The sequence below is a fragment of the Castor canadensis genome, chromosome 2 (genome assembly GCF_047511655.1).
Source record: "Castor canadensis chromosome 2, mCasCan1.hap1v2, whole genome shotgun sequence".
Lineage (NCBI taxonomy): Eukaryota > Metazoa > Chordata > Mammalia > Rodentia > Castoridae > Castor > Castor canadensis.
Genome location: NC_133387.1, coordinates 168839731 through 168865860, shown reverse-complemented (window position 1 = coordinate 168865860; position 26130 = coordinate 168839731). Strand labels below are relative to the sequence as shown.

The window sequence follows — 26130 nt, the reverse complement described above, 5'->3', positions numbered from 1 at the left end:
GTGCATGGCTTCTCTCCTGTCACCTCTTGTGTATTGAAAAACAGGAAACCCTGACAAAAACATGTTAGGTGTTCTGAGAAGATGGGTGAGGGCTAGATTGGTCCCCCTGCCCCAGATTTTTTCTCACTCTTTCACTAATTTCTGATCATTTGTTCAAGTAAAATCCCCTAGAGAACCTCGTGACATTGAATCAGCTGGTCCAGTCTCTGGACCTTTGGGGGCTGAGAGTCTGGAGTTTGGAGGCAGCTTGATTTACTGCTCGGGGCTGGAAAGGTGGGTACTTAACAGCATTTGGAAAACATTGCCCCAGTAATGATAAACAGTGTCCCAAAGCCACTCTGCACACCACCAACTGAGCATCTTTAGTCCATCCTAGAAAAAGTGAAACAGGCTGATCAAGAACTGACCCAGAAAAGTCAGAGGAGAATGGGAGAAAAGAAAGTAATGTGAACAACTCAGAATGAGGATTTCCTTTTGCTAGAAGGCCCATCCCAGGGTGAGCACAATGATATGTAGGCATAATGGCTTTGTTAAGTAACTCCAAATTCCCTTCACTGGCATTGGGGTAAAGCAATTCCATGAGCCTACCAAACTGTTGCCTTTCCTTCTTCTGCTTTTCCTCTCTTTTGGAATTAGAAGATCATTCTGCTTGGGTTTGGGGGCCCTTAATTTCGTTCTTGCTGCCACTGGGGCTGCCATGCTGGCTATTGGATTTCTTTGGAACTAAGAAGGTGGACAGGGTGTATTTAAATAGTGATAGAGAGTGATTGAGAACTAATGTAATTTTTTAAATAAAAAAGTTCACCATCTGTGAACTTGGCCAAAGAGAAGGCCAAGGCTGGGGAGCTTGGGCAGCTGTGGCTGGTGGAACATACGCCTTGCAATGGCTGTTACTTTCCAGTCTAAGAAGATTCTGAAAAAAGAGGGTTCAACTCACAGGGTGGGAACTTGAACAACCAGAGACCAAAACACCCTGGATGGTGAGCACTCAAGGGACTGAGTAAGAGCCTCACCTCCTGGTTTGCATTTCAGACATGAACAGGCAGCATAGAAGAAAAGGGCACACCTGGCAGTGCCCCATTGTCACCTCTACTCTTTATTTGCCTAGTGACTGTGAGCAAGTTACTCAGAGACTTAAATTCCACACCCATGAAACAAAGTTAGCAACTCATAAAAAGTGAAAGAACCTGGAACATTGCAGATACTCAATAAGAGTGTTTCTCTATTTTCTCTCCTCTGCTTGTCCCATGACAACTTCTGTCTTTCAACATCTTTCTGTTAAGAATTAAAGTAAAGAGCTACTGGCTGTGAGTAGCTGTCATTTATAGAGTTGGGGAGAAAAATAACTCACTCACCACAATATCTTTTTTTCTTACTCATTGTGTCATTGCTCACTGTGTATCCCTGATCCAGGGAATTCTCTTCGCCCATTACTATATTTTGTCATTTGTGAACAAACAAAAAACCCTCAGTTCAACTGTACAAAAGACTCTAAAACTACCTACCATGGGACCAGCCTAAGAGTTCACAGCATCCATCAAATAAGTGTCCTGGTTTCAGGGATTCTCAAGAGTCCTAACCCTGTGTGTGGCACTGTCAGGCAATGTCAGTTAAGTTTATTGACTATGGCTTTTGCAATAAAGATTAGACCCAGATAGTCCTTGCCCACAATGAGATTAGTAACTAATCCTGTCCCAATCAAGGGTTCCTTTTCTCTTTTGAGTCACAAGACATCATTAAATGACAAATGAAAAGTGGATAGGCCTATCAGAAATACTGCCTCATAGCCTGCCCTGCTAACTAGTCTGCAAGCCTATCACATTCTCCTAGCCTTGGTTTGGATGGTGACATTGCATGGCCCCCTTGAGAGTGAAGGAGAGACAGTACCATTTTCAGGGTAGAGAAGTAATGAAGAGATATGAGATATGAGCAAGGAACCTGGCACAGACAGAACTGGCTGGGTGTAAATGCTTGCAGCATGTAAGAGTTTTCTTATTGTCATTGTTAATGGGGGAGAAAAAAACAACAATGGAAATAAACAACCAAGGTGAGAAGATGAAAGAGGAAAGCCAGGTTCTAGAAAGGAAGTTTTTCTAGGCCCATTTTTGTGCCTGAAATGCACCCACAACCCCTCTGGAAACTCAGCCATTCCTTTCTTCACTGAGACCAGCCCTTCTTGGAGTGTGGAGGGTGGGGCACTGGCAGCTACAATGAGCCTGTGCAACAGGAGAGCAGTAGTGAAACTTTACCCAAGGCCCTCGCCTCCTTGAGCATGTCACACCAATTGCAACCCTGCAGTTTGATCTTATCTGGTGTCAGGGAAGTGAGGTGCATGCGTCAAGGAGTTCGTGCCTGTTCAACATTGTGGTTGTCCCCAAGTGGAGCCAGCAAGGTAACACTTGAGGCCATTTTTGCAGAGAATTGCACAAACAGCAGCAGCTGGTAGAGACTCAGTGGTTCCACAGCAGTTCGAGAAAACGCCCACGAATTGGTAGAGACTGCTGCTGCAGAGACACCACAAAACACAGAGCAACACACACACACACACACACACACACCCCACACACACCACAGCAGCTTAAAGCGAAAGCCCCCAAGGGCTAGGGGAAGACCTCCTGTGCCAACACAGAGGCAAAGAATGGAGATGAATTATTTGTTATGTGGCAGAGGTTAGGGGAACAGAGACTATGCTTTGGAATTGACACTACACCACTTTCTTGAAGAAAGGCAGTTTTGAGAGAAAATAAAAAGAAAAAACCTGGTAGTTCTCAGGGCTTGAAACTGAGACTTTCTACTTTGAAGAGTTGAGAGCAATTTCTTTCTGAATAAGAAGGTGAATGGAGCAAGAGAAGTCCAAATTAGGGCCCTTTTGGAAAATGTCTGTGCAGCCCAGAGACATTTTAAAATTGCTAAGTGATGGAGCCAAAAGAGCCAGGAATTGTTGGTGATTGTTACAATTATTCTTGTATAAAATAAAAAAGGGATTTTTTCCTCAAAGTACAGTGGCAAGTCTTGGCTTGATTACATGTCTAAAACACCTAACTGTATGCCACATGTGCCTTCATTTACTTGGCAAACACGATGGGAGAGAATGGGATAAAACTTGCATTTTTCTCATATAGTTCCTTATTTAGCAGAGGGGACCAATATTAAAAATAGACCCTGAAATACAAGGTATAGATTATGATTAGTGTTGTAAAAAGAGAGTGTATAGTGGTATGAGAGAAACCATCCACTTTTACCCAGAAGTTTGAGTCTATTCAATACACACTTCCCATGTAAAATTGTGAGGATATCCATGAAAGACTGAAATATGATCCATGCTTTCTAGAAGGCAAAACACTTTAAAGGAACTCAGGCATGTTGATACATAAATAATAATATGAGATTTATTACTAACTTACTTTAAAAGCTACATTTCTTTTCCAGAAAATGATACAAACAGGCTTTATGCTGTATACTTACTTTTTTCTGTTTTCCAGCTCTGTGAGATTCCCACAATTAAGCTGGGCAGACACAAAAGACATTACCAGGTACTTTGTGCAAACCATCCAGCTATGGACACGGTGTCTTAGAGCAATGCTTCTCAAACTTTAACATGCTAGAAATCACTTGAGGATTTTGCTAAAAAAAAGACTGATTCAGACAATCTGGAGTAGGCCCTGAGACTTGCTTTTTTTGTTAATATTTGCAAATGATGAGAATGCTGGTGATCTGTAGAGCACAATTTGAATAGCCAGGTCTTAAAGAAGGAATCAAATTGTACAATCAGAGTTCAATCAGCATTCCTTTATTCCACATGAACTCATTGAGTATTTAAAGTTGCTTTATCTTAAACTTTAACAGTCTCTTCCCTTTAAAAATTGACAATACACAGTTGTTGGAAATTGGGCAACCATTTTACCTCTAGCATAAATACTCATAGAATCTGTGGGAGAAAGGAATCAATCAAGAAGTCAATGCTAGCATCAAGAATTTGGAATTCCACAGTGGCTTGGCCCAATGGTTTCATTGTGGTAGATGACATAATTCTAGGTTGCAAAGGTTCTGGAATGCAGCACAGATTCCTCAGACACTCTTGGGTACCAGAGACCATTCTTAGAGAGCAAAGACACATTTGCCTGCCCCTCCACTCATGCTGTTCCCCTCGGGTTCTCTGCAGGCTGCCTTTGAGGCTATGGGGACACTATTGCCCCTTCCCTCAATGGAGTTCATCACCAAAATGAAACCTGACACCAGAATTGTCATTTTAGCAAGAAGACAAAACTCATCTAACCCTTCCATTCAATAGGCTGATAATTCCCTCTTCTCCTGATGAGGTCTATGAGCTTCGAAAGAGGGTAGGTTCGAGTTACTTGTAGCAGACTAAGCAAGTCTGTCTTTTCTTTTCACTTTCAAAGTTCATTTCTACCCAAACATTGCCACCCTTCATATAAATAGTATTTCCAACGTCCGGTTTGAAGAAAGCATCTTGATTTCCTCCACTTTTACAGCATGAAGAACATCAGAGGGCTGGATAAATGATAGAAGGAGATAATATTCTGGGCACAGATGAAGACCTGTCTTCACTGCCATCAGACTATCAGGGACATAATTGATGTGTCTCCCAGGGCACCAATAGCTTCATACCACAACAACTTTTTGTCCTGTTGGGAATTAACCCTTGTCACTTTTCTAATTCTCCACTGGTAAGAAGTACTCACTGCCAGAGTTGTGTTCTTGGCAGTGTAATCACTTGTACTTGATAGCAACTGTAATATTTAATATTCCCTAAATGAGGGACAATCCTGAGGACATAGGAAAGGCTGGCATATAAAAAAGGAAAAATTGTTCTTCATGTTATCACTCCAAGTGAATTTCTGTCTGTACTATCTGAACTGACAGAAATCCAAATCTTAGTGATGAAGAGAAGCAGCAGATACTTGAAAGACTGAATACAATGCTTCTAAAATGCACTCAAGTGACACAAATATTTTTAGCATTTTCCATGGCAAGGTAGTCTTATAGATCTTTTCCATTGTTTCAGGGGAAAATGCTCAAAAGTGGGAGGGATCAGCAAAGAGAAGGTATAGGAGATATTAAATGCAAAAAGGAGAGTTATAATAAAGTAAGAAAAGCCTTGTTTGAGGCAAGTTGGGCTCTGATCCTGGTTCTGCCCTTAGCACACCATAAGAATGTGAGCTAGACTGACTGAACTGGCTTCCAGTTTCCTCATTTGTACCTGAGACAAATGGGTCCTTGGTAAAGATAATGTGTTATGACTTCAAGTGATTAAACTATCCCATCTCTAAAGAAATTGTTGAACTCTCAATTCTTTCTTTCGAGTGATTGCTAGTCTGATACTAAACCACTCAACCTGAGACACCTGGAGGATATGATATGAACTTCAACACCAGTCCCCCAAAAGAACATTCAGTTTGTCACTGTTTTCACAAATTGGGAATTCATCTTTACCTGACATAAAAGGCAGGTTCTAGAGATTTCTGTAGGTATTTACAGAGGGCATACTCTATCTACTTTAAGAAAATAAAAACTAGCAAGGTAGAAATAAAATTACATTCTCCCATTAATTTTACTCTAAATAAACTTGGATACTTAGGGCAAAACAGCTTGAGAAATATGTCACAATTATGTTGTATGCCATTTGTGGTTACTGCATTTAACAGGGCAGTCATTCAAATTTTGTCTACTCTATGTCATTTAATTTTCATAATAATCCTACTATAGAAGTGATTTACTCCAAATTATCAGCAAAAAAGCTGACCTTGGGAAGGTTGAATTACTTCTCAAATACCAGGCTTCATAAATTAGGTAGAGAAAGAATTCGAGCCAGATGTGACTAATACTGTTCAACCTTAGATATCTGCCTGAACTTACTCACATGTAAAATTGCACCAATAATACCTAAATTGTAGCTTGTATAGGGAGCTAAGTGACATGATGCATATAAAATGTTAAACTCAGATCCTGGAGCATACCAGGAGAAGTTTGTTGCCTTCCCAAACACAAGGAGAAGCAGGTCTGTAGCATGAGATTGGGAAATAAACATGCTCACTAAAAAAAGGAAAAGAACATTAATAAAACACTTGGATGAACTCGTGAAAGACCTTTCTCCAAGTAAGTTATCATTCCAAGATTCCTGTTATTACGCCTAAAGCGCATTGTGCTTATGAAGCAGATATGGACTGGAGGGTGGGCTGGTCCCTATTGTCATTCTGCAACCTTGCTTGTGTTGGGTCAGCATGCCAGTTCTGCCTCATGGAAGGTGAGCACCTTTTTTGAGATCTTGACAGGAAATGCACACCCTCCACATCATTCTCATTACTTTCTTGAGGAGTCATGGGTGATGAAGATGTTTCCTGCTATTCTGCACAGAACAGAGTCACTTAACCTCCACTTGGTTATCAGTAGAGGAGCCAGCCATTGGAGCCCTGGCCCTTAGTGTGAACAAGCAGCCGGCACTGAGCCCTTTGGCATCTCCCTGTCTTGGTTGCGAGCAAGCAAAACTGGTCACCTTCCTGTTTTATCTACACATGGTGTTTGTTTCCTTTGACGTGGATTCTTACACTTGGGGTGGGAGGGATTTCTCGAAAAACAATATTGTTGTAGGCCACTGATTCCCTGCCCCCCTTCCACCCCTTTCTCTTTCCTTTTCAAGACTCCAGGAATTGCTAAATGGCACATCCTGAACACCCAGCACTCACCAACTAAAAATACCAGAGAGTGTGCTTATCTACATCAATGCTTCCTCTCCAGGGGCTTTCCAGACGTTATCTCATTTATCCTTAAAAACACCCTGTGAGGTAGGATGCAGTCAAAGAATGCTGTCCCAGAAAGGTAAGGAAGCTCAAAGAAGAAAAAGGTCATGGTACTGGTTCTATTCTGAGGCCCAGCCGAGGAGTTCAGGTCTCAGTTTAAGACGCAATTCACTGTACATTTCCCCCTTGGGGGTCCATACAAAGCAAATACAAACCCAAAACTCCAGGCACATAGGAAAAGGCCAGGTTTGAGTGGGTTTGGAATCCCTAGTCTAATTCTTCTGGGTGCCTTTGCTTTTATCACATCTTTACAAATTGGAGATCTCTCCCCACACACACACCTCTAGCCATCTCTAAATCGCTCTACACATCCTCCTCCACTGACCTCATCTACCACCATGGTTTCAACTCTCACCCATATAAACTGATGACAGCAACCAGTTTTGCATCTCTTTCACCATAACTGAACACCTTCTGGAAGTTGTATGTGAATTTGTCATATACTTCAAAATATGTTCCAAATAGAACACAATGTATTTTTCCTTATTTTCCTATCTCAAGACTTAGAAATAATGAGCCATCCCCAAAACATGGAATACATTGCAGATTCTATCTCTTTTAGGACTACATGTAAATGATTACCGTGTTAAGCATCTTCCAGGTATCCCTCCAGATTCAAACACTACATGCCCAAGGAGATTGGCTGACATAGCAAGAGCTGCAGAGCTGCCTGGTTCTCTGGCTACTGGCTTCCGGGAAGGGGAGATCTGACAGGGGGCAGGAAAGTGAGGGTATAAGAGGTATTACCTACTTTTTCCTTCCCTGTGGAGCTACCATGGACTGGCTGCACCCTGGACATAAGGTTGTGTCCATCAGATATCCTTTTCCACACAGGTCTTTTCTGGATTTTAGTAATCATTCCTTCCTTCTGGTGGTCAGTCTGAAGATGTTGTTGTCACTGATAAACAGAAAACCCAGATTCTTATTTCCCACATGGATGCATACATGCAGGGTATGTAGACATAACTGGAGTGATAATAAAAGTTTATTGATGGTTAGGGGGGAAAGCTACAAAAGGCCATGAAGTGCCAGGTCTGAGGCAGAAGCAGAAAGAGAGCTTCCTGTATCCAGGAGCTTTTAAAACCTGCAGTAACTTATGGGAGGGGAAAACCTGAGCAATTTTTGATCACCGATAATGGATGACTGGGGAGGAATTTGGGTGATCTCTGGGCTAGGGTGGTGGTTTGAACTGTCTGCAAGCTAAGGTGGTGGTTCCAGTTCAGGTCTGAATAATCTGCACATATTTGTAATTATATAAGTCCTGCATAAATCCACTAAATGTCCCCATGGACTTCTACATATAATTTACTTACTTGTCTGTCTGTCTTTCTGGAGTAAGTCCTTTAACTTTGCTTCTAGGATAGTCTCAATAAATATTTATCACATGGGTGAGTGTTGAATAGAACTTTTGGTCTTAAAACAAACATAACTATTTGTTTTCATAATACTACTTTCTATTAAGGTGCAACTTTCCATCCTCTTAAAGAATTCCTCCTTCCAATCTTATGGAAATGCAGTGCCTTTCTAATTGTGCAGAGCTGTTGTCAACATTGAAGGTGAACTTATGATACAAAAGCAAAGGCCTGAAACTATATTTTGTAGATTCAATTCCTAATTTCTCCACTAACCTGTGACCTTGGACAACTTACTTGACATTCTTTGCCTCAGTTTATTAATGTATAAAATGAGGAAAGTAATAACATCTAAAAGTTTGCTACAAGGATTAAAAGTGGTAACACATATAATACACCTACAAAGGTGCCTGACATACAGTGGTTAACAATAGGGTTAGCTCTTGTTTCTGAACCCATCCTAAGTTCACCATCACCACCTCAGGATGTCTGTTTATAGTTTGTTTAGCTCACCCTTTCATGAAAACAGATCTGTACCTGAAAAGTTCTAACATCAAAGAACATGACAATGCCTAGCATTTGTGCCCATGAGTACATCACCACAAGTTTCCTTCAGTCTCACTTGAAAACACTTTGTAAGAAGATTCTCTGTGTTACCTTCCTTTCTCTTCAACAACTTGTCAGAAGCCAGGATATATGTATTGTGTAAAACATCTTCATATATGATATTTGCAACTTTCATGATCTTTTAGAAAGCTGAAAGAATCTTTCCTTCTACATGACTATATTGCCCTCTCCCCCTCTTTTTCTTTTGGAAGAGTCTTATTCTTTTATCTTCATTTCTTTCAAAGACTGATAGATAAATCTATATTTGAAAATTCAAATTAAACTTATCAAGATTTTAAATGCCTTTTTTACTGATTATAAAATATGGATTTATTATTAGAATTTTTGAAAAAGCCTAAAAAGTATCAAGAAAAAATGAAACTACCATTCCAACATTTCAAAACTCACTTATATTTTACAACATTATTTCCAATCTTATTTAGATTTATATGAATTTTTCATAGTTGAGAATATATTCTATATATAACAGGTACTTAGAAACTGCTTTTGCTAACAGCACTGACTCTTCACTTGGGCCTGTAAATGTTTGGCCTCATTTTGCATCTGTCTTCTTTGCAATGAGCCATTCTCTCCTATAGTCATGTGGAGTCCAAGAACAGAGCTGATGGATAAACATCTTATGACAAGAGTTGAAACTACCCCTCAGGCAACAATGACCTTCTTATCTTGAAAGGTCTGGCCTGACCAATCCTGACAATGATCAACCAAAACATTTTTGACCAATACTTCTTACTTATGCATACCTCTCATCACCCCCCATTCTTCCTCTATTTAAAACTAAAGTTCATCTCAGACCTCAAAGATGGTGTCTAAAACTAAACTTACTTTCTTTCTTCCCACAGCCTCCCAAGTTAATAAATTTCCTTTTTCTGCCTTCATCACTACTTGTCTCTTTAATCAGTACAGTGGGGCAGGTGACTGGATTTAACATGTTGGAAACCCCAGAGTTGGGACTCTGACCTAAGATTCCAGGTTCATATGCACAATTTTATATCCTACATTTTTTCCATTTTGTCAAGGAATAGTCACTTATCCAAAACATACATAAAATTAATTCTAATATCATTAATTAATTTAATCAGTGCCATGATAATAGTCTTTTATTTGTTTGTATCAGTAATCTAATTAATACATGTCCTATTATTAGAAAATGTATTTCCTACTTTTAAAATTATTTCTATAAAGATAGGATAAATATTTTGGTTATAATTTTTTACCTATGCTATCATGAAATATTTCCAATATAAAATTGCTGGGTTGAAGAATATAAATAATTTAAGGTATTAAATATACCTTAATATAAATATGTTTGCTTATGTTTTCACCAGCAACATATCAGAGTCAAGGTTAGAGTTAGGGTATCCTTGGTGAGTGCTAAATTTATATTTTATTTAATCTTTTCTCCTTGAAATTCAAAATGAATGTCTATTAAATATATATTTATATATATATTGGTGGAACTGGGGTTTGAATTCAGGATATTGTGCTTGCAAATCCATTTTAGAGAAATGGATGACCATTAAATAATTGATTACTCAGTTAAATACTTAATTGTCTTTATGATAAAGTACTTTAAAATAAATAATAACTGACACAGAATATTAAATCTTGCGCATTCACAATTTCTGCATGTCTACTTGTATTTCACAAACATCTTTGGGATGGAAATCATCTTATTACTTTATAAATACCTGGTGAAATTATAAATAGCTTTTCATGATAATTTTTTTCCCTTTGCCTTTCTTTGATTTCTACACAATCACACAGGTTCTGAGAACAAATGGAACCTGTGCTAGCTCCCTTAACCCAGCATGCTTGTCCAGGCACAGATGGAGAGGAAGAAGGGTTTTATCTAAAATCATATTGTCCCCATAAATTTAAACATTTCATAAATACCCTCAATGACAAACCCCATATTGTGAGGGGAAAGCAAGCCTCAAGACTGTCGTTGGTCTATTCCATTCCCTCCTAGTCTTGCAAAGAACTAGGAACTATCCCACAAAAAGAATAATTTAGGTTCCTTAAGCAGCTTTACAAACAACCACTCACTCACCTGCTTAATAATCAGCAAGGAATAACTGATGCTGGACAAGTAGCAAACAACCCCACTTTGATTTGTTACCTCTTCTATAACTCTTCAAATGTTTGACCTTATTTCCAAGGCTACATTCTGGACATAAAAGGTGCAGCTCCCTACAGGGCAAATCCTCATCTATTCATCCCCATCCACACTCCAAATTGATTTAGGGAGATTAAATCAAAGTTTAGCTCTGGAAGTGTTGCCTGATGCCCTACAGTTCTTCTGTCCATTGCACACCAAGCTCCTCAATCTTCCTTAAGGTCTATTTGCTTGCAAAGTGAACACAGACCAAAAAGTGAGGCCTGGTACCCCTCTTTCACCATGGTGAGGAATAGTGTCTTCTGAATAATTGACTACCTTCCGGTAAGTGAGCAAAACAGAAATCTTTGGGACTTGGAAGCCGTGCAGAGATTCTTAAAAGAGCAACAGGATATACTGTGGATAATTTGCTCATCTCCAATGCCCTCTGTTGTGGCAGTGAGTCACCTGGTAATTTGTATTGCTTAATTTGCAACCCTCAGACTTCCCTCTTCAAGGTCCTCCTCTGCCTGCTCAGTTCTTGTCATTGATGGAATCATCCTGGCCTTCTCCACCCCCCACACCCACTGCCTGCCATCATCGTTCCCCCTATTGTTTGCCGGGCTTGGCCCTGACCCCTGTGTATTTATAAAGGCCACTTCCTGCTGCATCATTGTGTGCTCTGTGGCTGTCAGCTCCCCACGTTTCCTGACAATGGGGTGGGGGGTGCTTGTTAACAACCCAAGTCCAGCTCCTGATTTCCTCCATGTCCTGTTTACTGAACTTTGCAAGCATCTCTCTTGCCACTTTTGAGCCAAATCCACTAGCTCTGACTTATCCCAACATGCACTGCAATGAGCAATATCCTAGTCTAGCAGTTTGTCTACAGTGAAACAATCCAAAGAACAGATGGCTTTGATGTCATGGGCTGGAACCTCAAAGAGTTTGAGTCTCTAGATTCAATTCCTAGTGTTCTGAGTTAAAGCTACAGATGGACTTGGAAAGTCATACACACAGTCTCTTTCCCTGTGTCTCAATATGTGGGATTGCTGATGGTTGTAGTTTCCATGTTACTCCTTAGGTTCTCTGCAGTTTGGTACCTGAAAGTGCCAGGGTGTCATAAAGCCAAACAAAAAGTTCTGTCCTGGTAGGCAAATATCAGGAAACGCAGACATATCCTTTACAGAAAGATGTGTGTCCTATGATTTCTTTTCTCTTTTTACCTCCATCCCCACCTTGCTTTCCACAGACTGTCTCCTGTTGTAGAATGGTGCATTAATTCATACACATTGGTGAATGGAAAGAGCACAGTAGCTTTGTAAATCTCTGATTGTCATCTTTCAAGTTTTCAGTTGTTTGTTTTCAGACTTAACTTTATCGGGAGCTCCTTCTACTTTGCAAAATAGGAAAATCGATGGTCAGAGTAACAAAGAAACATTCTTAAGGTCATGAACCAGTTGCAAAGCCCAGTTCTTACCTGAAAACACTAGAGTTTATAGCATTGGTTGTTTACTTTGCTTTGAGTTACCAAAGTCCTTTATTCCCCTAGTCCTTTAGTTTGTCCTGTCTCTTCATCTCTTTTGTTTACCTTTGATTTACTCTCCTAAGAGCATGATGGGATACGCCTACCAAAAGCATAACTGCCTTTTGGAAAGATTCATTGATAAGCCCTCAAGACTGTCGCTGTTAGGGAACATCTAAGGCTCCATTCACAAGGATGAAGTCCTTGTTAAGTCAGGCACTACTCCAGGGGACTGCCTGTGAGATTTGATCTCTCTTACTATCTTGCTGTCATCATGCTGTTTATTATTGCAGTCAGAGCTCTGCTTTGATTGGGAAACAGCAGAAGGTGAATGGAGCCAGCAACACAACAGCCAACACTGCCTGGATGCCTCAATTGTTTGGTTTGGCAAAGCCATGATCTTTTCCTAGCATCAGGGTACCAACTAGACATTTTTCCTTGGACCCATCTGATCATGATGCATCCCAGTTTCCTTGGGTACACATGCTAAGTATGCATGTGTGTTTGGCCTGAACTGTACCTTCCCCCCAACACAACAGTCTCCATTCCTGCCCTCTCACCCAGCAAGCATCCTGTTTCATTCCTGGCCCCTCTACTGCTCCAGACAGTTGAGTTCCCAGTAGGCAATGGGCCAGTCTCAGGACCAGTGACAAGGTGAGTAATGCATGGGGCAGCCAGCAGGTCAGAGGGCAGCTGCTCTTGGGATTGCATCTCCTCAGATGAGGAGGCCGGGTAACTGTGATCACAGGGTAGAATTAGTTCCCTGAGCTGATGGGCAAGATAAAGCACATTAGCAAAAAGTGCCCTCTTTGATTTTATGCCACAGGGGGCCAGAGCTTGCCTGGAGGACCTAAACTTACCACTAACCCTCTCCTAAAGCTACTGTCACTATGCTATCATCATTATCAGGACTAGAGTCATCATGTATCTCTAGAATGTCAGAGCTAGAAGGAACCAAATGATCACTCCTTTTATAAATGAGGAGAGGCCTGGAGGGCACAAGTGACTTGGCAGACACCTTGCTGGAGTAGGAGGGGGACACTGAAAGTACAAGCTGAAGAGACAAGGATATTCCTATTGCACAGATTATCTTCAAAAGAATGAAATGCCAGGAATGAGCTCCCCACCCCCAAGAGACATCCTTACTTGCAGGTAGAGGAAGAAAGGGTAGAATCCAATCGCCAGTCCTGGAGAACAGTATACAGTCTACCCGTCTCTCTTACCTACTCCATATGAAGTTAGAACCACAGAAATAAATGCTAGAAAGCCAGGGGAAAGTATTCAAAAGAACAGCACCATCACCAAATAGTCCTTTTAAGCCATAAATGTGCACAGACTTATGGAGTCAAGCAAATACCTCTCATCTCAAACTAGATAGGAGCAGTCCCTGACTGGATGTAAGAGTATTCATTCATTCATTCATTTGCTCTATGAAGACACATATCAAAGTTCAGTCTATACTTATTTGTAACATACTTCATGCCAGACACTGTACTAAGTTGCAAGATAATTCATCTGAATAATAAGGACATTGGAATGTACAGCTTTGTGGGAGTAACAGAAGCAATGAAAACAGTACAGGCTGATGTGAGGATGTGAGAATGTACACACACACACACACACATACACACAAAGAAATGTGCACAAAGAGACTAAACTATGGGATAGAGCAGGAAAACATTAAAAATCCTTTTGTAGGAAAATGCTATCAGAGACAAATTTTTTAATAATAACAAACCTGACAAACTCTGGGAGTGTAGGCTAAGAATTCAGAAGGAATAACAGGCAGAGTCAGAAGCCTGTGTGACAGGGAAGAAGAACGAGGGGTCTCAGACTACACAGAAAGCCATATGGAGTGCAGTATACCTGGAGCAGGAGGTGAGGATGGGTCTACTGGTAGACCCAAACATCAAGTGACCTGGCGAGCCAAACCAAAGATCACAGCCTAGTATCTAGAAGATACTAGAGACTCCTTGAAGAACAGATAAAGGCAGGCTTGATATAGTGGCTCATGCTTTTAATCCCAGATACTCAGAAGTCAGAAAGCAGGAGAATCAGGGTTCAAAGTTCTCTCAGGCAAAAAAATGAGAGACCCTACTCAAAAATAAATAAAACAAAAAAGACTGGGGTATGGCTCAAGCGGTAAAGTCTCTAAGTTCAAATCCCAGTACCGCCAAAAAAAAGAAAAAGAACAGATAAGATAATCCTTTCAATAAAGAAATACACCTGTTCCCAGTGGAAAGAGATTGAAGGGAGGTGAGAAGGTGGTAAGGTAATATGGAGCAGTCTAGATGGATGCTCCTTTTGCTGAGTGCCCAATGGGTATCTGAAACTGAACTCTTTACTTTGCACAGTCTACACCAGCATTTTTGACCACAAATATTAATAGGCAACTGCTAGGCTTTGGGCCCTGTTCCAGATAGTACAGACACTGAAGTGAACAAGGTTGACAGAGTCCCAGAACTTAATACACAGTTCATGGTCCAGCCATCATTCACTTTAAGGTTGAAGAACAGAGTTTGTACTCCCATGCATCAATAAAAAAGAAAGGGAGAAACTGAAGAGGTTAGATGCCAGAGGATCATAATGCTAGAATCTACAAAACAAGCTGTTTAGTGTTGTATTTTGGGCTGTGGACTGATTACCTGTGTAGGTTTGGAAAAATCTGGTTTAATAAGTCTTAGAATTTTCTGAAACTTGAGCTACCTGTTAACTCATGCAGTCATTCACCCAACACACATTTGCTGAGAATTTACTCTGTCCTGAAGAATGAAGATAATTATATAGCCCCTGCCCTTAATTTAGTCACAGAAAAATGAGAAACCAAGCAAACAAACAGAAAGCTAGAGAAGAGCAGGGCTAGGTGTCCTTAGAATAGCTAATGCTTATTGAGGATTTACCATAAGTCAGCTATGCACATGAGGTATAACATGACAAGATATCAAAAGACAAATGATTACTACCATTATCTTTAAGTAGGGTAGACAAAAATGGAAGCAGTCAGTTCAAAAAGTCTCTAGAGGCTGTGAAGCATGTAAAGGCACAGGAGTCAGAATGAAAGCAGAGGTTAAGTGTCACTTTCCCAAAATGCATGGGATGTGTTTTGAATTTTGGATTTTTTTCAGATTTTGGAATGTTTGCATGCATATAATGAGATATAATGAGACCCAAATCTAAACACAAAATTCATTTATGTTTTATATGCACTTTATACATAAGGCCTGAAGGTAATTTCATACAATTTTTTTAGTGTACCTCTGTTTTTGTGTGTTTTGGGGAGTTTGATTAGTTGTTTTGATTTGTATTTTTCTTGGCAGTGCTGGGGGTTGCACCTAAGGGTCTGGCACCTGTACCACCGTTCACCCGTATTATGACTGTAGCGTGTCACAGGAAGCCACATGTGGAATTTTCCTTGGTGGTATTATGTAGATTCTCAAAACATTTTCAATTTTGCTGCATTGATGATTTGGGGTTTTCAGATAAAAGATGTTTAACCTGTCTCTGTCACTCAAATGACATTCCCAGGTAGAAAGATTTCTTATCTGGAGTTTTGGTGTTTAAACCAAAAGTGCCAGAATAAACCAGCCAAGTAAAAGAGTTCCTCTGTAAAACATCTTCTCTATTTTGTTCAGTGGTGTTCACCTGATCGTATAGTTCACAACACAGTCATTTAAAATTGTCTTCACAACCTGTAACAGACTGTTCCAAATATCCTTACTGTGGTTAATTTTAATTCTTTCGGGTATGGATTTCATTTCAGAAGACAACCTAAGTCTCATCTAAAGCCCAGTATGAATAATACTGAGAACACTTGTGTAGGACAAGTAAATTTTGTTCTACAAAAGAACAAACAATGAAAAAGAAGGAAATCTTGCCACCTGCAACAACACAGATGAAATTTGATGGTTTTACGGCAAGTGAAATAAGTTAGAAAAATACTGTATGATCTCACTTATATGTGGAATCTGAGAAAGATGAATTTATAGAAACAGAGTAGAATTGAAATGGTGTTGCAAGGGTCTAGGGGGAGAGAAAATGGGAAGATGTTGGTATAAATTTTCAGTTTAAGATGAATGAGTTCTAGGTCATCTAATGAATAGTCTGTTAACTGAAAATATTGAATTAAATTCTCGAAATTTGTTAAAAGAATAGATCTTGAATATTCTCAACATATACACACAAAAACTGGAAAAGAGAAAAAATAAATATAATACCTATGTTGAATTGCAGTAGACTATTTGGTATAAAGATTAATAACCTAAACATTCATTAGCTCTTATTATAGTTTATTTTTAAATTTTGAGATGAGCTATTTTTTTCCTAGTCTCAAATGTTATCTTAGGATCTTGAAAATCATATACACCATAGAAGCACTGTGGTTATAATATCTTTCCTATAGTCTGTCCCAAAAAGGTGTCTCAGAAACACTGAGAATTCCATTGTTGGATTAAGTACACAGTCTCAAAATGAAGACTGTGCTTTGAAAAGCAACCTTTAGTTTCATTATTTAAAAGCCTCAAAACTCAGATGTAGGATAGTTCACTCTCTGAGGAAGCTCAGCTGAAGTCCCTGGTGATCATCTTGGTTGTGTTTCTAAGATCTTGGCTCTGCTGCCTGCAACCCTGTCCAATGTCTTCCTCTAGTTAATCCAAAAGTCATTCAGAGAGCAAGCAGGATCCACCTATCATGCTGAATTATTCACAGGCAGAACATAGGCACACATTCCCCAAATTGCACTTCAGTATGAAGATTTCTACATCTTACTTTCATGTGTATTTTTAGGAGCATGGCAACTTGGATCATGGCTTCATTTATTTTGCTTTTGCAAATGGAAGGATTTCCCTTAGTTCTGAAAAGAATGTGAGATAGAAAAGAAAACACCGGAAGAGAAACATAACTCCAGACAGAAGAGTGAAGGAAGGAAGTAGAAGCAGGGGCTGGCTAGGTTCTGCTCTCCCATCTTCAACCTGAGACCCTCCCTGAGCTGTGGGGTCCTAGAGGCTACAGTCCTCCAGCAGGGATCAATGTGTACATTTCCATATCAAAGGGACAAACTGAGAAGATCTAAGCTGAGAAGTAAGTGAAGTTAGGCGCCTTGGCACAGGGTTAGAAATAACTTTAGGCTCCAGAGGCTCAGACCTCATTTTTCTTATTCTCAGTTACAGATCATCTATTGACCAACCCACCAGGCCACCCACTTCTGTGTTTTCTTTTATTTTCTTTCAGAAACACACTCCAGTGTATTTAGCATAGTGCATGAGCATAGCTAAAGTAAAGCATCTCACAAAACATAGCTTTCTTCTGTCCTTTAGGTTCCCAAAGAAATCCCGTGTTTTTCAGGGATACCAGGAGAACACCTGCCTTCAGAAGTGCATATCCATGGGGAGGTGGAAACAGAGAGAGGATCTATTACCTGAACTTAGAAACCTTAAAGTCTTCCATCACCTCCACCCAAACCAAACCCATTCATCCCAGGAATGACAAAAGCTGGAAGAGAGCAGGAAAAAGGACAGGTACAGGAAACTAAGCATCTTGGAGAGGCACTCAGATACCATCTTGTCTGCATCAGGATGCACTGAATGTTCAGGTATAAGGTGAGTGAGCCAGACTTAGCATAGGAAGACAACCTGGTCCATCAAATGGCCTTGCCCTCTGGGAGTCACAACAATGCACTTCAAAATAGCCACTAATCAAGCTGCCTGGGTGGAGTATCCCCCAGCCAGCTACAGGAAGTTCCCTATCCAAAGCTATTCATTAGGCTGGAACTGTGCAAATAATTAGTCTCCCCCTTGCTCCATAATCTTCCTAGGCTGAGAGCCCACAGCATGCATCCAGGTGGGACCATCACTACACTCTGGCACTCAGACATTGCCATAGAAACAGGGGGCTTTATTTATTTTGCTAAAAAGAGCAAAACAACAGAAGGTTGTCCTCTAGACAATAGGATCACGTCATCAGAGCACTCTGTGCCCCAGGTGACAAAACCAGCCCCAGTTCTCTTTTTTCCTCAGCCTTCTCATCCTGTATTCTGGAAGAGGTGGCCCCACAGGCTGCTCAGGCCAGGCTGTCTGATGTGAGAATGTGTCACCACAGCTGTCCCTACAGATGTTTCCTGGGCTGAGCCCCAGCAAGGCTGACAGCAGAGGGGATTGGCAATAGAAGGCCTGGAGTTAACCAGAGGTAGCGCTGAACTCAGTCTTCATGACCCTACAAAGTCAGCCTTCATGGCTCTATGGTAAAAATGTGAACCAGAAACAATAAAGAAAAAAATATCCTGTAACAAAGGATCCTGAAAGTGGCTATTGTTCTGGTAAATGAAAGGACTTATAGATTGAAATGAAGGGCCAACTTAATGGCTGACATGGACAGCACCATGTTGACTGATGACTGACTCTACTTTTATCATTCAGGACCCAAACTCTACCTTTCCTTCTCAGAAAGTTTCTTTCAGCTACTCTAGTTTTATGCAAAACTCTTCTTTCCATTAATAACAGAAAAATCATAATAATTGCTAATGCTTATGGGACTCTACTCTGAGCCAGGCATTATTCTAAGTGTTTACATGGTAATATAATTATTCCTAACAATAACTCCAAGAGAGGTTCTTACACTATCTTTATTTTATGGGTGACAATAGGAGGCAAAAAGAGGTTAAGGAAGATGCCTAAAATTACACAGCTACTATAAGGCAAAGCCTGGATTTGAATTCAGATATTCTGACTTCAGAGTTACTTATTATCTTCTTATGCTTCACTTATTATCTCCCATTATTCACTCCTTCTTTCCTTTATTCTTTAATTACCTGACAAGCTATTTGGATAGACACTGGGTGAGGAATGAAGATGGACACAAAGCAACTTGAAACATGTAATCAAGGTCCTTCCTTATAAGCTACAAGTGTATACAATAAATCCTTAAGTAAAAATATTGTGAGGACAATAGAAACGCATATCAAAAGTATTGGTTGACAAAGAAGGTCTCTCATAGGCTTTCATGAAGAACCTGACACTTCATCTAGAACTTAAAGGAAATAAAACCAAAATAGAATTATTTCCAGGAACATGTTCCCAACCCAGCCCAGCATGTTTACAGAGAGCAATTTTCTAGATTGATAATTTTGATCTATGTGTGCTAGGAACCATGTGTTATAAAAACCAATGTGGGGGATTATGGCCAGAAAATGAAGATTAAACGTTTAGTTGAGGGTTTATCTGGACACAAAGAAGAGTCAATGAAAGCATTTGGACAAGAGTACAGTGCAGAAAGATCAATCTTCCAGGCACACTATGATTAAAATGGAAGAGAGAGAAGAAATAGGGGACCAGGAGATGACAATCACAGAGTAGGCAAGAGATAATGAGTTAAACCAGAATGGGTTGTCACTAGATGTGGAGGAAACTCACGAAGGACTCATAGGAAACTGGTCCTTTGAAATCAAAGGACCAGTTGGGATACTCTCTATTGGGGTCCATGAAGGAGAATGGTAGCCAACTACAAACCGGAGGAAAACTGTGGCATTAGGAGAGGCAGAAGCTATAAGGAGGATCTGGCTGGAGAAGAGAGAAGAAGGTTTATGTGGACAGTCCAGAGAGCTTGAGCTTGAGTCACATCTAAGTGTGTAAAGCAGAGAGCTGAAAATCTTAGACTACAGTTTCGATGACAGTATACATCATGAAGAGATTGGAGACAATGTCCCTACAATGGTATTTTTTATGGTGGGACATGGAGAGAAATATGGCACAAAACAAGAATTGTAACATTTTTTACTATTAGAAAAGGAAAATAATGCAGGCTTTAAGTTCCTTGAAGACACCACATACCCCTGGTGCCTTAGGCTACAGCCTGTACAGAAGAAGAATATACTTAATATTTGTGAAAGCAATGAAGTCTTGTATATTCAGGACAAATTAGAAAAATAGTCTGTTTGGACAGTTTGAAAAAATTTAAATTCTACCTGTTCAACATACAAATGGATAAACTGTGCTGATGTGCTTTTCTCATCTAGTGTGTGGTAAGCATCCAAAACAGAATTAGAATCTCCCTTTATGATGACAGCTTTGATATTCAGCATTGTGGAAATTTCCAGGGACAAAACCATATAGCTGAATGGCAATGGTCTTCATGTATATTTTCTCCTCTAAATCCTGGGTGATTTTTAACTTTAAAATGTCAAGCTTTTTAAAATGGTGAAATATGCTTGCCTTTCATCCCCACAACCCTTCCATGAGGTATAGATGGAATTCTTAGCTTCAACCCTGCAAGGAAACATCTTTTCATACTCTTGGCAGAAGAAATTTGATGCTGTTCTAAACTGCAAAGTAATCATTAAATTATGTATTTAATATTGTAAAAAATACTCTTTTATCTCAGGAATTTCCAAGAATTGCTGGGGCTCGCTGACAAATCAAAGGGGGAAGATTCCAAGTTAGGACTCCAGCTGGCTTTCCCCAAATCAAAGGCAATTAAGTAGGAATTTTGTGCACATATCTGATCTGATCTGAGTCAATATTCAATACTAGACAAGATCATGCACTGAGCAGTGGAATTATTTCCATTTAATTTTCAGGTCAGTCCTCCAAGAGCTATTTGGGGCAACATGATGACTATGCAGTGGTTTTTCTCTGGTGGTTCTATGTAGATTGAAGGATGGTTGAGTAGATAAACAAGGAGACAAATAGAGTGTTACCACAGATACCTGAGTTTGTTTCTTCTCATCAAAAGCTATTCACCACATATAGGCTCTTTTGATCTTCTGCGGGTCCCTTTCAAAGGCACTAGCTTGCACCTTCACCTAATTCTCAAACCAAACTTCTGAAAATTTAAAAAGAAAAAGAAAAAAGAATTCAATTCAGTGTTTTATTTAATCTGTTTTACCCCTTTCTGTTATTGTCTTTATATTCCCCATTCTCCTGGGTGGTATATGATGAAATTGCCTTACCTCAGAGTTATCTAAAAGGGGAAGTGTTGAAATTTGCTATTTCTTGAGACCTAACATTTAGCTATAGATTAGTTTCTTTGACCTTTTTTTTTAGAACCAAAGTGAGATCAAAAGCCTTCACTAAGATGACCCAGCAATGGAGGAACTATGGCAGGAAATCTGTGACCACCATATGTTAGGAGCATAGACAGTGAGAAAACAAAATACCATCACCTCACTGTCCTCAACTCCAGTAAGTCTCTAGATTAAAGAATTAGAGATGAGATGAAGAATTTTTTTTAAATTAGTTTAAAATACAGATGAGGAGGGAGAAAGGACCACCCCAGTTATCTACCCCAAGCCTATGCATTTATTAGTTAAAACGCTAACCATCATGTCCATGTCAACATTTCCAAACACACTCTTTTCCTCTCTACTAGATGCAAACAACACCACAAACAAGAAGCACAGAGTCAGCCTGAAATCCTTTGCCCCCACTTGCTATGCCAGATAACTAAACTAATTTTATCAATGAACCCTTGTTCAGGTTTAAGTGTGCTCTAAAACACATACATACATACACACACACACACAAACACACACAAAAATCACAGATCTATCATACCAAAACTAATAACACTGATGGAGAATTTGGACAATAGGAGGATTTTTAATATTTTAGGGTGATATTACAATTATATGACCAAAATAACTGTTTCTATGGTTTCAACTTCAAACGTGTTTTTATTAAAGACACCCATGTCTATAAGTAAAGGAAACTGAATCTGTTTTTCCGTGACGATGTTTGAAATTCTTTTCACTTGCATTTTGCATTGAATACCTAGGTTCGGTCCACACTTTGGGTTGGGGGTCAGAGAAGATCCCAGTAATCAATTTCCAGAATTTTGTTTGTGCTACCAAAGCCTACCAAAGATCAAAAAAACCTTGAGTTTCCCTATTTTTCTTTGAGGCTACACAGGGTAACTTAACATTTTCTCCATAGTAAATACCCATAGCAACACTGAAACCCAATGTTGGGTTTTTTCCACCTTATGATAAGGAACCACCACTGGCATGAAGGAGGATTATCAGAGTGATTCATCTTCCACTTCCAGTCACAATGCAAAGGATCAGATGCCCACACTCACATGGACTCTGATAAGTAGTCAATTTAGTCATGATTCAGAGAGCTACAATTTTGCAGCCAACCTGCCAGCAAGAACAATGTGCTTAAAAATTCAGCAGCTTTTATTAGTAAAGAAGTCTCAGTCTTTAGAGGCCAAGGTTTGCTCTGAGGCAAAATCAAACTCTTATCATCTCAGGACCCTTAGTACAAGAAAAAATTCAGCATGGAAAGTACATTTATGACAAAGTTATTACAGAATGTGATTATCACCCAGGTACCTAAACCTCTTTGTAGGCCTGGAAACCCCAGACCCTAGACCACACATAGGTCATTGGATCAACAAGTGAGGCCTCTATTGATCTGATGAGAAGGGTTGGACCCTTGGAAGTCTGAGAGGCTGGAAAACCTACTGTTACTCTTGAATTTTCAGGAAACAATGATAACTATCTTCCGAGCTCATTGGGGAGAAGAAAGTATAAAAGTTAATGAGTGTATAGTTTGTACATCTAAAGCATAGTACATTCACCCCATCTCATTTAGGTAGGTGCTAACCAAGGACAGCTGTACTTGCCTAGAGTCTGCATAGTTTCGGGGCTAAGAGAGACCACATCATGCCAGGCAGGACATTGTCTGAGTATTGCAAGCAGCACTCACCCTAAATCTTACAAAGCTGGAACTCCAGCTTTGCCATTCTCTGTAAGCCATTTCTCCCTCTGCACACATTTTTCTTCTGGCTGGATACAGAGGATTGGATAAGTTAACTTTGAAGATTCTTTTTTAAATTTTACATTTTTGTGGTGTTGGAGATGAAACCCAGGACACTGTGCACGCTAGGCAAGTGGTCCATTCCTGAGTTACACCCCTAGGCTCTGACTTCCAATATTCTTTATTGTGAAAGTTTTGCAGCTGCAAGTCACTAAGTCCAGTCATACTAACAAGACTCGTGCTTGCTAGAGAACTCCACTGTTCACTTCTCCATCTTCAGGAGAAACTGACTGTAATCTAAGTCTCTTCTCTATTTCCTGTTGATTTGGTTTGTATTTATTCAGCCACTTTGTTCATTGAGCAACATCTTGTCAAATACAAGGCACTGCTAGATGTAGAAGTAACTGAAATGGCTTATACCATCCATGACTTTCCATCTCTGCTATTTTCTTTGAGCTGTTCAACAATCCTGTGAGTTATAAATGTGAAACAGACAAGTCAGCCATGCCTATTCCTACCCTAGTAATGAGGACACTAGAAACTGATGAAAAGAAATGATTAAACAACTACTACATGTTTTAAGATGACTAGCTGCGTCTAGTAACCATATCTTCTGACTCATACTAATCTCCGATCCAGTACTCACAACTGCCTCACTAAAACAATATTTTGCTTATTTTTAAGACAGGGTCTCCTCAGGTAGCCCAAGCTGGCCTCCAACTCATGATCCTCCTGCCTTTGTCTCCCAAGTGTTTGGATTACAGGCATTTGCCACTGCATAGAGCTATTCTGCATTTTTAATTGAACATTACTCTTTTAGAATACCCTCTGAAAAAATTATCTAATTTGATCTTCACAAAACCCTTACTGAGAATCAAGCCCAGCCAACATAACCAGACAGGAAGTAAAGATGAGAGTAACTCAAATACAGTCAGCTACAAACTTAGCAGAATGTTCGTAGACCAAATAGTAAAAAGGATTATAAATCATTTAGTTCCTGAGATGTATTAATTAACCACTATGCTATTTTCTTAACATATATCTTTTTAAATATCAACAATAACACTTTTCCTTAGATATTATCATTTGACAAGGAAAAAATTGAGGCTTATTAAGTAACATGCATAAGGTCACATAGCTAATAAATGACCAGAGTGAAACTCAAACATGGGCAGATTGCAAAGTTCAAGGTCTTCCCACAGTTCATAGGGACATTGTATAATTCCACACTGACAACCTTGGTTCCAGTTCTCATCAAGCAACTTAATTGGCCTCTATCCTTCAAGGGACAGTAATTTTGAAGAAATTACCTAAGTTAGTTCCATATGTAAGGGAAGTCTGAAGCAATGAAGTCTCAGGAAGAAGCACATTTAGAAATAACATAATCAAATAAGTTGGTTGATAAAGTATCGGACCTATAAAATCTTATCCCACTCCTACAGAAAGAGGATGCCCCACTAGCAAGCAGTAATTGGTGCCCTTTCTTAAATGCTTCACACAGCCTCCTATGCTGTCAAGCTCTTCTTCAGCAAAATAACAGTAGCCAACTACACTGTTGAGAGTTCAAAGCATGTGTCTGGAACTTCCTATCCATATTATTCAGGATGATTAGGTTATGCTGCAGGAAGAAGTGAACCTTCAAAATCTCAGTGGTATAACAACAACAAAGTTTCATTTCTCACTTATGCAAACTCTGCTACTGGCCCAACAGCTCTCCAGGACAAATTTCTATGCAGTAGATCAGGCTCCAGTCTATTTATTCAATAATCTTCCACAACACACCTGGATTCCAAGTTGCCAAAGCAGAGAAAGAGCCACAGTGTCAAGTGCTATGCCTTTAATGCTATAACCTAGAAGGGATATGTGCTTCTTCCTCTCACAGTCTCTTAGTCAGAATGTGTCACATGACAAGGGCACTGGGGAGAACACAAGGTATTTGGGAAGATGTAAGTATCTTTGTTACACTATTTTTCCAGTACAGTAATCCCATTTCCAGCACATCATAAAAATAGGACTTTTGGTTTTCCTTCCATGGTCAGCCATCACCCTTTCCATCCTGCTCCTTGTCCTGGGAGGCTAAACCTGCATCAAATGTGCACCTACACTTTGACGTCCTATGCCAACTTCCTCTTGTGTCCCTCTTGTGTTCTTACAGGCAAAACCTGTAGAAAAGGAGCATGAAGTCAAGATAATAGTTCCTGTTCTATTCCTGTGTTATCACCAAAATATGGGGCTGGGGTTCTGCTGTTTCCACTTCAACTCTATCATTCTGGGTTCTAGAAACCTCTCACATTTCTCTTGTTTGGGAACTCCAACAATCCTCTGTTATGCAGCTGAAGGTATTTGTTTTTTGTATGTGGTTTCCCCACACTCTGCCAATACCTTTGTAATTAGTCTCTACTAAACTCTTCTCAGAGGACCCAACTGAAGTGCTCCCATTTCCTGCTGAGATCCTGGCTTATACAAGGAAGCTGTAAGAAGAACTGTTCTTCTAACTAATGAGAAGAATTTTTAATATACTCTACCATTTTGAAATCTGTTAATTTGTAATACAGCCTACTTACAATAGTCTCATAAATTGGTGTTCTTTCTTCATTTCTCTTTCTGCTTTTATCTATCTTCAATATCATCAGAAAATTGTGTTTTTTTTTTTCTGGTAGACATCTCCAGTGGCTTCTCATTATCATAGAAAAATATCTTAAATCCTTAGCCTGACTTCCAGTACTCCCCATCATTCAGCCTATTTTCAGTTCACTCCAGATATATTGCTTTCAATTTTCCAAACCACAGGTAGGCAAACCACTGTCAAATCTGACACTTTTGTACATAAGCTTTCAGTCACTCCCATTCACTTATGTGTCTGCTGTTGTAACAACACAGCTGAGCACTGAAGACAGAGACAATATAACCTGAAAACCTAAAATATTTTTTCATCTGAACCTTCTCAGGAAAAGTTTGCTATCCC

The 26130-nt window shown here is 39.7% G+C and overlaps 1 long non-coding RNA gene across 1 annotated transcript in view; it reads right to left on the bottom strand.

The window, feature by feature from the left end:
- Positions 1–26130, bottom strand: part of LOC141417540 (uncharacterized) — an 84624-nt gene that overhangs the window by 5488 nt on the left and 53006 nt on the right. The window contains exon 2 of the long non-coding RNA XR_012442178.1: positions 21113–21228. This is a non-coding gene — a long non-coding RNA (uncharacterized lncRNA). The remainder of the gene's footprint in view (positions 1–21112; positions 21229–26130) is intronic.